This window comes from Balearica regulorum, chromosome 15 (assembly GCF_011004875.1).
Source record: "Balearica regulorum gibbericeps isolate bBalReg1 chromosome 15, bBalReg1.pri, whole genome shotgun sequence".
NCBI lineage: Eukaryota > Metazoa > Chordata > Aves > Gruiformes > Gruidae > Balearica > Balearica regulorum.
Window position 1 is genome coordinate 12,461,525 of NC_046198.1, and position 14,059 is coordinate 12,475,583.

General features: G+C 40.2%; 1 protein-coding gene across 4 annotated transcripts in view; it reads left to right on the plus strand.

Moving 5' to 3' along the window:
- CARD11 (caspase recruitment domain family member 11) overlaps window positions 1-14,059 on the plus strand; it is a 63,544-nt gene that overhangs the window by 15,862 nt on the left and 33,623 nt on the right. The window contains exon 1 of one of the 4 annotated variants that reach the window (XM_075767558.1): window positions 11,047-11,250. The exons of the other annotated variants lie outside the window; for them this stretch is intronic. The gene's annotated coding sequence lies outside the window, so the exon portion shown is untranslated. Of the gene's footprint in view, window positions 1-11,046; window positions 11,251-14,059 lie in introns of those variants that run through there. 4 annotated transcript variants of the gene reach the window in all.

Here is a 14,059-nt window from a genome sequence, read left to right on the forward strand (position 1 = left end):
TGCTCCACAGCAGGACTTCTGGTCTGATGCTGGAGTAGTTTTTGTCCTGTTCATTCCTATGGGATTTCACATCTCAGAGGTTCTCAACCCTAGTGCTGTAGTGGGAGTAACTTTGTTCCTAGGATCTGGAAACAGCTCATTTCTTTTATACCAGATATGTGGGTGAGTCACCAAGACCAGGCAAGGCTAAAAATTGCATCCAAGAACAGTATCTGGTATTATTCCTTGTTTGTAAGCTTTAAACCAGACATGACAAGTAAGTGCATTTCTTTGATGAAGCCTTTCAGCCTCACCTTCTTAAGCAGGACTATCGAGACTGAAGATTTATTTCTAGGGATGTTCTGATGTGGGCTTTTGGGGACGGAATAAGGTTCACTTATTAAACTCAGCTGAATTAATAAGAGAATTATTATGTGGGAGAATTCTCTTAGTGATCTGTTCTGCTCTCTCAAATTGTCCGTCTCCTTATGAGTGAAAGGAGCTTAAATTTTGTGTTTGCAATTATAATATATCCTTTCTGATTCAGAGCTAGCAAACTGTGGCCTTTGAGCTGTGGGCATTCTCTTCTGAATACAGAAGCAGGTACATTAAAATGTCTTTGTCTTTTGGATCTTTGAAAAGTCCACAAGCCTGGGACAATAAAATAAGAGATGTTCATTTTATACATACAGGTCTAATATGACGTTTTCTTACTCAGTTATAACTCATCTTGTGAAGTGAAAAGTACTTGTGTTGCTTTTAGTCATTCTGCAAAACTTGTATGATGATTGTGCTTTGTTTTGGCAGTATTCTGTGCCCCCGTTACTGGTTCTTTTTGTAAGACCTTGATGTCTCCCAGAAATAAATTGGCTGAGAGAGCATCTCTTCTTTTTTTCTCTCTCCCCCTCCCTCCTTTTTCTTTTTAATCATGATAGTTTGCTGTATGTTGAGTTAAAAATGGGCATTGTCAAAGTTGGGTTGTGACAGTTGTAAGGGGACCTGGAGCCAGAAATTTTTGTGTGTGTGTGTCTCTAGTTTCTTGTGCCATGTGTCTGGCGAAGGAGAAATTTCAGCTGCAAAGAGCCTGGAAACTTCCCATCCTACCCAGCCAATTGCTATAGTGAGAGCACCAGCCCCAGAACAGAAATTCAGAACCACGTGTTTGACTCCCTGTTCTTATGGGAATAGTTACTTCCAATTAGATTTAACCCTGAATTAAGAGAAAAATAAACTTTCACCATGGATGAAAAGAGAACCATCTGACTGCCTGTATCTGTTAAAGGCAATTTGAACCTTCTCTGGAAGGATGCATCCCATACAACTGCGATATGCTGAAGAAATCTGAATGTGGTATACCTTGGTTTCTATACTGTTCCTTGGTGAAATTTTTAATCAGATACATGGAATGTATCTCACAGAAGATGAAATTTATAGACATCCTTATTTCTCCCACTATTATGCCTATATTATGAGAGAGAACAAGCTATCCACTTTTTAGCAGATGTTTCAACTCTCTCTTTGATATTGAAATGCATGTTTCACAGAATACAAATGTTTTGCTTAGATGTGATCATTAAGGTTGTGTAACTGGTGTCGGAATTTGACCTATGGCAGCTTTCTTTGTAAGTAGCCGCCATAGCGATCTAAACTTAAAAGAACAAGGAATACAGGACCAGGTCTTGTGACTTACAAACTGGAGGGTAAAACCATAAACCTCACAAAGGTTAGTTGTGTTTTGCCACTGATATCAGCAAGAAATTATTTTTGTCTTGGCTGTTTTGTCAGTGCTGTCTGTGGGATTTGCATTGTCACAACACTGTCCGCTTAGCTGAGAATACAGTATCTGCAGTGAATCTGCAATTCCTTTTCAGAACAAATGATGGGGTTTTCTCAGGTGTACGTGTAATAAGATTCTCCATCTCCTCCCTTCCCCCAAACTCTCTTTTAAGTGCTGCCTTCACCCCCTAGTCTGGGTCAGTTATTCAATGGCAATGAACATTTTCAGGAAGGTAACCTTTCTGCTTGTGACTTGTTCAAGGACTCTGGAATTATAATGGTTGCTGTCAAATGTATATAATTGGTCTCTGGCACACATCCAGTGAGTGATAAAAGCTTCTTTCTCTCTACTTCGTTAGTCAATATTCTCTCCCTATATTACCCTCTCACTTTTGCTCCTCTCAGGCAAAAGGAGAATGCAGTGCCCGTCTGTTTAAAGTGCGATTTGACGAAACAGCGGATCTGCCATAGACCCCGTGACGGTGTGTCCCAGCTGTGGGCAGTGGATTACTCCTTGGCTGGAGGTTTTCACACTGACTTTAGTTAAACACAAAGGTCTTTTCTGAACTTTGATTTTGAATACCTCTCTTCTTTCATAATCTTCTGCCAAATATTTGAGCTCTAGGAATGGTGATAGTTTGAGTACCATGAATTCACATGCTTAATGATCTACAGGGGGTGCATTTAACATTTTACCAGCGGGTAAGGCCTTTGTACTTTTTTATACAAAAGGCAAACACAGGGGTTTGTTTTTTTTCCACAGCTCATAAAAGTACATTGCTAATAGCACCAAACGTTGGCAACATGTTGTGCATTGTCTGCTATTGCTGCTGAATGTGTAGTGAAGAGAATATTCTTGTTATGTTAGTCCTGCAAAACCTGTTTTATCTTCAGTGCTGGATGGGGCTTTACTTTCTAATGTTGTCTACTTCAGTGGATCTGTTTAGCAGCTCAAGAGGAAAAAGAAATTTGTCAAATCTCACTGGGAATGTATCAGAAATGTCAAATGAAATGCTATAACATTCTGGTTTTGTCAAAAGGATAAATGTATGTACAGCTGTGTTTGTGATATTATTTGTAGTAATTGTTGCCTCCGTGAATTTGTCTGTGTAAAGTAACATTGTGCAGTGTTAACGGAAATGTTTGTTCTGGTCCCTGAGGCCAGTTTGGCCTTACACAAAGATACTTGTTATTTGCCCAAGTCTGACAGTCAGCCCTGGGTTTTGTAGTTCAGGGGAGGAATACAGCTTCAGTGCAACCGATGCAAGGATTCCCACTCACCTCCTGAGCACGAGTTGTTTGCTGGCAAATTTTCCTCAGGTTGTAATTGAGGCACTGAAGAGTAAATTTAACATAGGGTTTCTGTTTAAAATGAGATAAGGGTTTTTTTTCCATATGAATGCAGAAAAAGCTCTATGCTAGCAGTATGTATATGGTTATCATTAGCAGTTAATGGATTGTTTCCACTTAATTTTTTACAGCTCTATATGTGTATAAACATTTCTAATCTAGCTGTGCCCATACTTGAAATCAGTATGAGTATGCTTAATAGGTTGTTACACGCGTTTAATGTATTTGAGCACAAAAGTGAGTTCCTTCAGGGTTTGAAACACCTATAAAGAAACCTTTCAAATTCCCTCTGTTAATTCTGAGTCCTGAGCAAACTCAGGTTTGCTTCAACTCTTTTTCTAAAGATTACACCAAATACACTTCATTTCCAAACTACAGTGGAACCAATGATTGAATCGTTTCTCCTTGATCATGAACGGAAAGGTTATCACATTTATAAGATCATTTGAAGGCTTTTGGCTTTTAGGCTCTCAATTAAAACACCAGTGACATTTACCATTCACTGACCAAACTGGTCTGTTCCATGAAGTCTGTGGAAAAGAACGTTTCCTCCCCAGTTGCAATTTTGCATGGATCCTCTCCAAAGTCTACTGGTGCATCCCAGTCTTTTACAAGAACAAGTCACAGTGTCTGTCCAGCAGCTGCTGCCTGCATCTCTATTTCTTGGGTTTTTCTGAATCATAGAGTCATTTAGGTCGGAAGAGACCCTTAAGATCATCGAGTCCAACCATTAACCTAACGCTACCAAGTCCAACACTAAACCATGTCCCTGAGCACCCCATCAAGGTAGTTGCCATTCCATGTTTTTCATAGTTTATAATGATGTAGTTGGTGAGATCATCAAAGTCATTTCACTAATGACTTGCACTGACTGAGGATATAAAATTCCATAAACTCTTTCCACCTTCTTTACTATTGCTGAGCCGCTTTTCTCCTGGTAAAAAAAGCAATCCTAAGATAAGACTCTTCTCTGCTACTACACTGCTAGTCTTCCTTCACAGTTCCTGCCAAAACAAGTCAGAATAAGTCTCTATATTTAATTGTTTAAGAAGATTTTGGATGTGTTTCATCCTTCCAGTAACAGATTCCTGTGTTTCCAGTTACACATTTTTCAGGAAGACCCAAGAATAACATGTTTTATTGTAGAAGGTTTAATTTCCTTCTGTATTTATTTTCTCATTTTTGCAATTTATGCCATGAACGGTATCAATGCAGTATGAAAAAAAAAATTAAACTTTTGCGTTAGTACAGAAAAGAGTGTGTTTATCTTCTGCTTTAGTTGTTAGGAAAAAAGTGAAGGAGTATTACATTTCCTGTAAGGATGGAAACACAGTTTTTTAAATTTGCAATTCTGTGGTCGGAAGGAAGCCTTGGGCATTTTCATAGGGAGTGTAAAACTACAGAGTGTTGTTTTTGTGACTTGCCCTCACCCATTGTGAGAGCAGTATCCAGGCAGTTTTGCTGGATTAAACGCTATTTACAGCAACACTATCACTGAATCACTGAACAACTAGGGTTACACACCAGGGAGAGTAGTGTCTGGCTCCGTAGTTACTTTAGAAGCCATGTGAGAATATGGTTTCAGGAAGGACTGGACTTTCACCTGCAGAGAACAATTGGAAAATGCTACGTCTAGGACAGAAATGGTCAGAATTTGAATGCCACTTTGAAGGCTGTGAATTTAATGACAAGCTCCCGATATATTGTAGAACGTTCTGCATTGCAGAAAAATGCAAACTCATTGCAATTGCATCATTATAACATGACAGTAGTGCATAAATCCAAAGCTATTTGAGTAGGATAGTATTAAAAATATTGGATGCAAACCTATTAAATAACTAATGCCATCAGCATAGATCTAAGTACAGTCTCTGCACAAAGGGACTGGAACAGTAAAGATAACATTCAACTACTGTGAGGAAAGAACATGAGAAAAGGCAGAGGGTGGTTTGTTACTGTTATTTTGGTTCTCCCAGGACACCCCAAGTCCTCTCTGCCTTCAGTCTGACCCGTCTGTCTGACTTGCCTCACTTGTCTTGTTTAATATCTCCTTTCCTCTTCCTTCCTCTCTGATTCTGATTACCACCCCATATGTGGTAGTTGATCAGGTGAGTGAAAATAACTAACAAACTTCTCTACACAGCATACTTTAGAACTGAAGGTATCTGTCACCTCCGGTTTGCGACTGATCCTAAGGGAAATGAGGCCATGCATCAAGCACAGCAAAAGGAAAAAAACACAAACTCAGAGGGAAGGCAGAGATAGGCCATTTTGCTTTAGCAAGGTTTCTAGACCTCACTGACAAAGTCATATTTTCATCTGCTAGATTCTTCCACTTCTTTTCTCTTGTGGAGAATGCTTGACACTCAGAGCTGGCTGTTCAGGTGGTTGCGCTGTGTTTCAGACAACATGGTCCAAAACTGATCCCCTGGTCCTTCATGTAGAGCCACTGTGAAGAGTCAGATCAGAGCATCAGATCTGTGGTCTGCAGGATGCCACATCCTGGCGTTCTGTATTGCGCTCTGCATGTCTAGAAGTGAGTTACTTCCCCCCTTCCTCCACCCCTCACATGGAGGCAGTGAACCCTGTAGTCTTGGACCAGAAATTCATTCTGCCGTGAATTTGGCCTTATGCAAGCCCAAGAGGAGCCATGCGGATGTCTGCCGCCCAAACCAGCAATCCTTATTTCCTCCAGAGAAAAACTTGATGAATTGAGTAAACGCCTTCTGATGGCTGGATGTGGGTGATAAGCCACCAGCTGGACCATTCTGTCCTGAGAAGGAACAGCAATTTTTTTGGCTAAATGCTAAAAGTTTGCATATAAGAATCCACAAGGAGCATATGGTTATTGCTTTAAACTTGCTTTATTCTTTAAAAGTATGCTTTACCAGAATTATCCATTTCAGATCTTCAAACTGTGGAGTGAGAAAGTTTAATTCCTTTTTTTCCTTGCTGGGATGAGTGACATCATAAATATTAGAAAGAAACAAAGAGTTATTCCAGAAATTTGAACTGGTCTAAGTCTGATTTACAGAGACTGACATCACCACTCCACTGATGATACCAGAGACTGGGCAAAGCAGTTGTTTGAAGAAAGTTGGTAGTGCTCACTGAGCTCGTCTCGACTCTACCATTCACCTCATCACCAGAACTGCTAATAAAACATCCAGTGTTTCCCAAGTTAGTCTTGACAATAACATCTCTGGGTTGTGGCTGTTTGCTATTGCAAGTGAATAGTAGTGTAACAGCAATGTAAAATTGTCCTGATATATATGAAGCTGGGCAAAATAGAAATTGGTAGTGACTTTTGATATTTTTGACCTTGCATTTAGAGTAAACATTATCAGAGGTAAGCAAGATGCAAAATTCTATTTTTAAAAGACACTGGTTTGGGGTTTTTTTGAGGTCAAATTTCAACTCACTACAATTAAAGCTTTGCCAAATTTTATTTTAAAACTTTGCTGATAAAACTTCTATTTCCTACTGATTAAAAAAATGTCAAATTTGTGGAACGATACTAAGAAGTATTGTCTGAATGTTGCAATATCTCTGCTCTTCATTCAGATTCATTGCAACTGCTGACTCATTGTGTTATGTGGGACAGCATTCCAAAAATGCCTGAACAGCTTCAGCCTCCGAGACCGTGGCTATGCATCTAGCAGCAGCCCTGCTGAAGACCTGGCTTTGGCCACTTGTTGCTGTTTTTGCACTACTTTTTGTGCCCTGTTGACACAAGCGTTTGCAGAGTAATGTGGTGAGCTGGATGTAGAAACTGGTCCAGCTGAACTTAACCATGCAAAAAATTATTTTTTTCCTGCTGGACCACCTCCCCTCATTGAGAAGCAGGAATGAGCAGCCAGGGTTAGGCTAAGGACTCTTCTTCTCATTTCAAAGGTTGTTAAACTTCAAAAGTTGTCAGAATTGAATCCTTAATCTTGTATCTGTTAATGAGAATGCAGGCTCTTGTGTATTTTTATCACTTTTGAAAACAGGATACAGGTAAATTGGGCTCTTTTTGCAATTTTTACCATTATTTTTTATATATTAAAGATACTGTGACAGACAAAGAACGTGAATACTAGAAAGGTGAAATAACAGTCTTCCTTCTCACAGCTTCCTTACTTCTAAGCAGGCAGGGATACTAGACAGGGCTAATTCCAGGGGAAAGAAATGGTCAGGATGCCAAAATAAGGTATATGGTTCTACTTCCATACTTTTACTTTCTCAGAGCCGACATTCCTCCTGCTGTATGCAAGGAGGAAAGTGAAGACGGAATCTAGAAAACCAACTGTTCCTAAAGAGGCTTCTTGCTGCTTTTTTGGCTTTTTACTGTCACTTCTACTACGAGGCTTTCAGATGAGAGATGGAGGGAGATGCTCCAGGTATGGCAGGATAGCAGTTCATCAGAACTTGTAGACTGCGCCCTTGGTTTGGGCAAGGTGGATACATCAGTATCATTTACTCATTCTCTCTGCTGATCCTTACAACTGGTGTGTAAATACTGCTGTACTCATTGGTGGCTGCCCTGAAAACTGAACAGTACTTTTAAAGCATTATGAGATCATCAAGAGAAAATTAGTCTGATAGCATCCAAGAAAGCTTCACTGTCCCCAAATTGCTCCTACCTTACTACATAGAACATTGCTTCAGGACCAGCACTAATAAATCCCTTTTTACCCTGGAAAATGTTGTCATTGAGAGCAACCAAGGGGCTTGCCTACACAGAGTTACTCCAAAAGCTTTTCTAGCAATCCAGGAATTATTAATAGTCACTCACTCTCAGGACAGGTCCTGTAAACACTTCCTCCCACACTAATTTGCTATGAACAATTTCAGCATGAGTATAAGGAGAAAGTATAGTTTGTGGTTACCATAGTTCATCAGCCCTTTCGGAGCTCTCCCACGGTACTTGCCCACTTCTTACCAAGTCCTGTCTTCTGTGATGCTCAGTATTTTCTGCTCCCTCACCGAGGCACCTCGTGGAGCACCAGTAGAAGAATGCCTGTCCCTGCCTTCACCTCAGGTAACATCTGTGTTCCTGTGCAGGGAAACGTACTCATGTAACCCTGTCGTACAGGTATGGGTGAGCAAAGACAGATCAAGAGCTCTGGAGAGAAAATGGTAGAGGTAGCTCACAGTAGATAGAATTTCACCCAGTAATGCTCCATCAATGCTGATGTCGGCCTAGGACGTACTTTCTAGGAATGCTAATAATGAAAAGACTGGACACGCTTCCTGTTTTAAAGAGGCTTTTAAAATTCTCTATATGCTTCCTTTAAAACAATTCCTTCAATCTTTCTGATGTTTGCAGTACCCTGGAGAATGGGCTCTTTTCTCAGCTGATGAGTGTATTGCTTTTACAGGATTTGAAACACTGACCTGGGTAGCTTATGAGAAAATGGGATTTTGAATTCAGATCCAACTTGCTCTGCCTTGCTTCTGTTTCTAATCCAGAGTGAACCTTACCTGTTGTTTTTTTGTAATTTGCATGATGTTGTATCATGCTAGAGTAATTACTGCCATAGAAGATAAGAAAGGCCTTGCCACCAAAGCAGGAAACCTGTGAACACAGCACGTAATTCTTGAAAGATGTGAAACCTGAGTGAAGGAAAGCAGGAGTTAAACTGGCTCCTGCATAACAGTTGTTTTGTTTTACGCTTGACGTTCCATCCCTGTGCCTAATTCCTCAGTCTTGTCTTCCATGGTGACTTCGTTAGCAATGAGATGCTAATTACATTTCATATTTATGATTAGAAAATAAAATCATTGGACCTTTTTAAAATAGATTTTTATGAGTTTTGGCTCAGTTAGCTGAGTCAGCAGTATAGATTCTGCAAGGCTGAACTTACCAGCTTTGAAAAAAAATAGAGCAAATAATGATGGAAGGAAAGTCTAATCTAAAACCTCATATAGCTTCTACACTGTATTAGTTTTGGGGCATAAGAAAAATAATTTTGTTTTTGTTCCTCATAGAAAGAAACATTGTTAGTCATGTAGAAAGAACCCTTCTTTTATTATGTCTCAGAGGGTTCAAAGCTTAAAATGTCATCTAATTCTTAAAATCTCAGTTGTAGTTGGAGACAATATGCTGAAAAGAGATTGATGCATCAGCAGTGTTTACCATCGCCTGTTAGCTAGCAAAATATTTATTTCAGAAGGGTTAGAATTAACACAGGTAAGCACTGACACAGAGTGTCTGCCCTCTTCCCTGTGGAATGTGCACTACTGCAGAGTTTATACAATACTGGAGAATCAGAACTACTTAAATACTGCTGCCAGACAGATTTATAGGTGCAATATAGAGCAGTTTTCTATTCATGTAAAAATTAGCACCTCACGAAGCTTTAAAGGCCCATTTTTCAAATACTTAGTATTTGAAGAATGCTCCAGTTGAGAAATGAGTTTTGAAAGAACTCAGCTTTAATTTAAGCAAGTAAGAAAGACTTGATTTTTAAAAGTGCTTAACACTCAGCAGCTCTGTGATTCATAACACTATCTTATCCCACACTCTGAGGCAAGTCTTGCAAAAATCTGGCCATTTATTTTGATGCTTAAACGCCACCTACGCTCTTTGAAAATCTGACCCTAATTACGAGTTGTGCCCTTGAGTAGGAATGAGAAATAGGGGAAATCAATTCTCATGTGTGGGAGCCATTTACTAGTGCTCATATTGCATGTAACCTTACTTCATACACAAATACAATGCTGAATTTAAAGCTTGTACTTTTCTGCACATTCTGCAAATGCTTCTGTTGTTAGCTTGTGATACTTTATGCTATGAGGTACAGTTAATGCAGATAGCACGTAAGGAATGGTTACGCTTCAGGGCATAAGTTAGGAGAATAAAACAAAACTTCCACTGCCTTTTAGCTGGTCGTGATGCCTTACCACCCTTTGTACTGTTATACATCTTCTCCTAAAGATCAGGATTTGGGTGCGTGTAATCCTGCAAATCTTGCTTTTGTAATACTGTTTGTAGATGCTGTTTTAGCAGCAGCTGCCTGTGCTTAAAGACTGGGATGCTTACAGATGGAGTGTAACTCTGGCATCACTTTACAGTTTTCACAAATATTTATTTCCACAGTCAGCAAAGAATTCAGTAAAATTCTCGTATTTCTCCTTATGTTGACTCATTCTCAAGAACCACACTCAAGTGAAGACGGATAGTCAAATTTCTTGCTATTATAGTACTTTGCTTCTTTGGTCTTTTCAAAAAATACTTGTTAACCATGCACTGAACTGGCCAGAGTTTCCTGATGAGAATGGAATCTAGTCTCTTCCGATGGTTAGTAAATTCTTCTGGGATAAGTTTTCCACATGGATGCTTTACAGTATTTTATTCTATGTCATCAGAGCAATGGACTTAGTTATGGAGAAAGCAACAGAAGATACTTAATTCCTCCTTGCAATGCTTTGAAGGTAGGAAGTACAGAATTGACAAGTATTTGGTATTATCTCTTCCCCAAGACAGCAAGACAAGGTCATAGAGAGGTTACCACTTACAGAAATAAAGTACAGTCCCATTAAGTAAAGAATCAGACAGTCTTTGCTTTAAATTGCTACAGAAGTGGCTGAAAGGAGGAGAGCCCTCCTGCAGGATGCAAAGTGAATTGTCTCTCTGTTTTCCAGACATTGCTTTCCTGCTCTTAATTGCAGGCCTTACAGTGAGGCTTCTCTGGTGATGCAGAATTGCTAATGAACCCCAGCTGCAGTACCTGCAGGCAAGGAGGACCTGGTGGAGGTACTGCTCAGGTCTCTCCTGCTCCATGTAGAGCACGCAGCTCTCTGTGGCTATGAGAACACTTCCTCTGAGACTTTCCTCTGCAATGGTGTCATATTTGAAAGTTACCCACAACCTCTGTTCAGAAGAAAAGGGAAGTAAGGCAGCCCCCAGCACCTTTCTATCTACTATATATAGACAGTAAGTTTGAGAGAGAGGATGGTGGGTGTATGTTTCCGGAGCTACGTGACACAGTCCCACGACGCTGGTACAAGAAGAGAGAGGATGCAGAGCAAGAAGAAGAGGAGGTGACCAGAAAGCATAAATGGGAAAAAAACCTATTTGTAAAACAAGTACACCCATTTCCATCTGAAAAGAGAATTCTAATTTGCAGCAGTAAAATAGCGAGCACCTTCTGATTCCTGGTGAGGTTTTGTCCTTCCTAGACCAGGCTGCTTGTGATCTCGTGTATACTTTTTCTTGTCAAATGGCATCCAGTTGTCTTCTGTGTGCTTTGTGCTCCGCTGGCTGAGACGTTCATGCAGCTTTAAGCAAGTTTTCAAGGACAGAGGATTTTGTCAATGAGCAGAACATCAATGACTATGGCAGTCTGCAACTAGGAGTGAAGCTTCTTCCAGTGACTCTGAGGTGGCAAGACTTCAGGTATTTGTTGTGTAAGGCACGTATGTCACTCCTTGAGCCGCAGTCAAAGTAGCGTGTGCAAGGCAGCAGTATGTTCTTTAAAACTAGGGTTTGTTTTAAAGTAATAGTTACAAAGAGATCACAGATGGAGTAAGGTATAGGTATCTGTTCTATCTACATAAAGTTGTGGGTCTACATAAAATGAACAAAATGTATATATGAATCCTAGCAGTCATCACCCTTAGGAGACTGGATAACGTTTGATCCAGCAGAGTATATTGTTAGCAATGAAGAGCTAAATGTGAACGGGTAAGACTTCGCAGAGCTAGGTGGGGAGCTAGTATATCTTTGCACAGTGCATTTAAGATATGTAACTAACTGAACCGTATTCTCCTCACAATCAATGCATGCTGCTGTCACAATGCAGTAAACAGTTTGCATGTGGGTGATTTTTCATGTGTTTCGAGCAGTATTGTTTCTTAAGGTTGATCTTTATACGAGGGTTATGAGAGTTGGCTTCTTTGTTCCTTCTTTGTATTTTGTATATTTTGACTAACTGTAGGATTCTTAATATGGGGTTCTGTCTTATTTTCCTGTCATGTTATAAAGCCTGCTATATGAAATATTATTTTCAAACTTTCTTGGGCCCTGGTGAATTACGGTGAGATTATCTGACAGTATTCAAGACTGGAGCATAACCTTTTCTGTTGTAAGAATGGCCTACACATTTACTGTCCGTTGTTGCTGAATTTGGAGATTGTTAAACTAAAGTGCAGTCCTCCCATCTAATGTGTTCTGCATTATCCTTTGACGGGGGATGAGAATATCACCTACACGGAATCATTAGCTGACTGCATGGGAGATGTTCTTCTTGGAGTGTTTTTTATTTTCTTAAACTTGTGTAGCATAAGGGTTTGTAGAAAGTGTCCTTTTAAAAATAAACAGACTAAATAGCAGTTTTGTATGGCAGAGCTGCACTTCCTTCTCTTTTCCTGTTTTACGTGACTTGTTGTATTAATAGAAGTGAAGTGTAATAACACCGATGAGGATTAGGCTGTCTGTGCAAGGGTTATGCGAGTTTCATATGTATGTATATATCAGCTATTGAATCTTTGTCCTTACCAGGTTCTTATGTAGCTCAGTCTATGCAAATCCCTTATGAACACTGGCTCTCTGTGCTAAAGAATGTGCTGGTTTTTTGTAATGTGAGTACACACTTACTGGGACCTAACCTATGAACATCAAATCCATTTGCATGTTTGGACAACTTGAATTTTTCATTCAAGACTCCTCCTAACGACACAGTACTATACACTTGCCCCCAGTTGTGCCGCCTCCTCCTAAGCTAGTGAGAATCTCATTAGCAATTGTAAAAACAGAGTGAGTCAGTCTCAAGAAAAAATTAACCTGGGACCTAGTAATGGCTTCCGAAGTGTTTGTTGGGCCAGCATTCTCAGGAGCCCTTGGCAGCCCGAGGATGACAGCTTCTCTTTTAGATCTTGGCTTTTAGCACACTTTAGTTGAAAGGAAATGCTCATGTCAGTGGCTAATGCTGCACTCAAGAAAAAATGGCCAGATGTATAAACATATTTGTACTATGTTAGCACAGTGATTTCTGTTGTCCGCCTCATCATCATGCATAACAGCATTGAGGATGTGTAGATTAAAGCATTTATTAAATGTCAGGCTTTCAGCTCTCCACTGATACTTTGCAAATCCTTTAAAATAGATGCACTAAATTCCTGTGGTAAATTATTCATTTAAATTATTGTGCCATTATCTTGATTTGCATGCTCAGAACCAATGCTAATTTCTAATGTGTCAGGATCAGAGTGCTGGAGCACCTCTGCTATGGAGACAGGCTGAGAGAGTTGGGGTTGTTCAGCCTGGAGAAGAGAAGGCTCCAGGGAGACCTTACAGCTCCTTCCAGTCCCTAAGGGGGCTACAGGAAAGCTGGAGAGGGACTGGTTACAAGGGCAGGGAGTGACAGGACAAGGGGGAATGACCTTAAGCTTGAAGGAGAGGAGGTTTAGATTAGATGTTAGGAAGAAATCCTTCATTGTGCGTTTGCTGAGGCACTGGCACAGGTTGCCCAGAGAAGCTGTGGATAACCCATCCCTGGAAGTGTTGAAGACCAGGCTGGATGGAGCTTTGGGCAACCTGGTCTAGTGGAGGGTGTCCCTGCCCATGGCGGGGGGGGTGGGACTAGATGATCTTTGAGGTCCCTTCCAACCCAAACCATTCTATGATTCTATGCTCTGTGGCAGGGCCTTCCCTATTTATCCCTTCATTTGCTTTACACCCCACACTCCTTCCATTTGTCTTTACTAAGACCTTTCCTGTTCACATCTCTACATCACTTCTGTTCCTCACTTTCATTCTGTTGAGTTCCCCTTTCTCTAACTTTCTTTTTCTTTTCCTGTTCCCTTTTTGTATTTCCTTTTCCCTTGACCTCACCATTTTTCATCCTCAAATCTCATCTTTCTCTGTCTTCAGTTTTTTTCTCCATCTCTCAGTGCTCACCTCTCTCATTTACTTTTGCATATATTGTCATTTATTAATGGTAGTACTAACAGTTTCTGAAATCTGAGT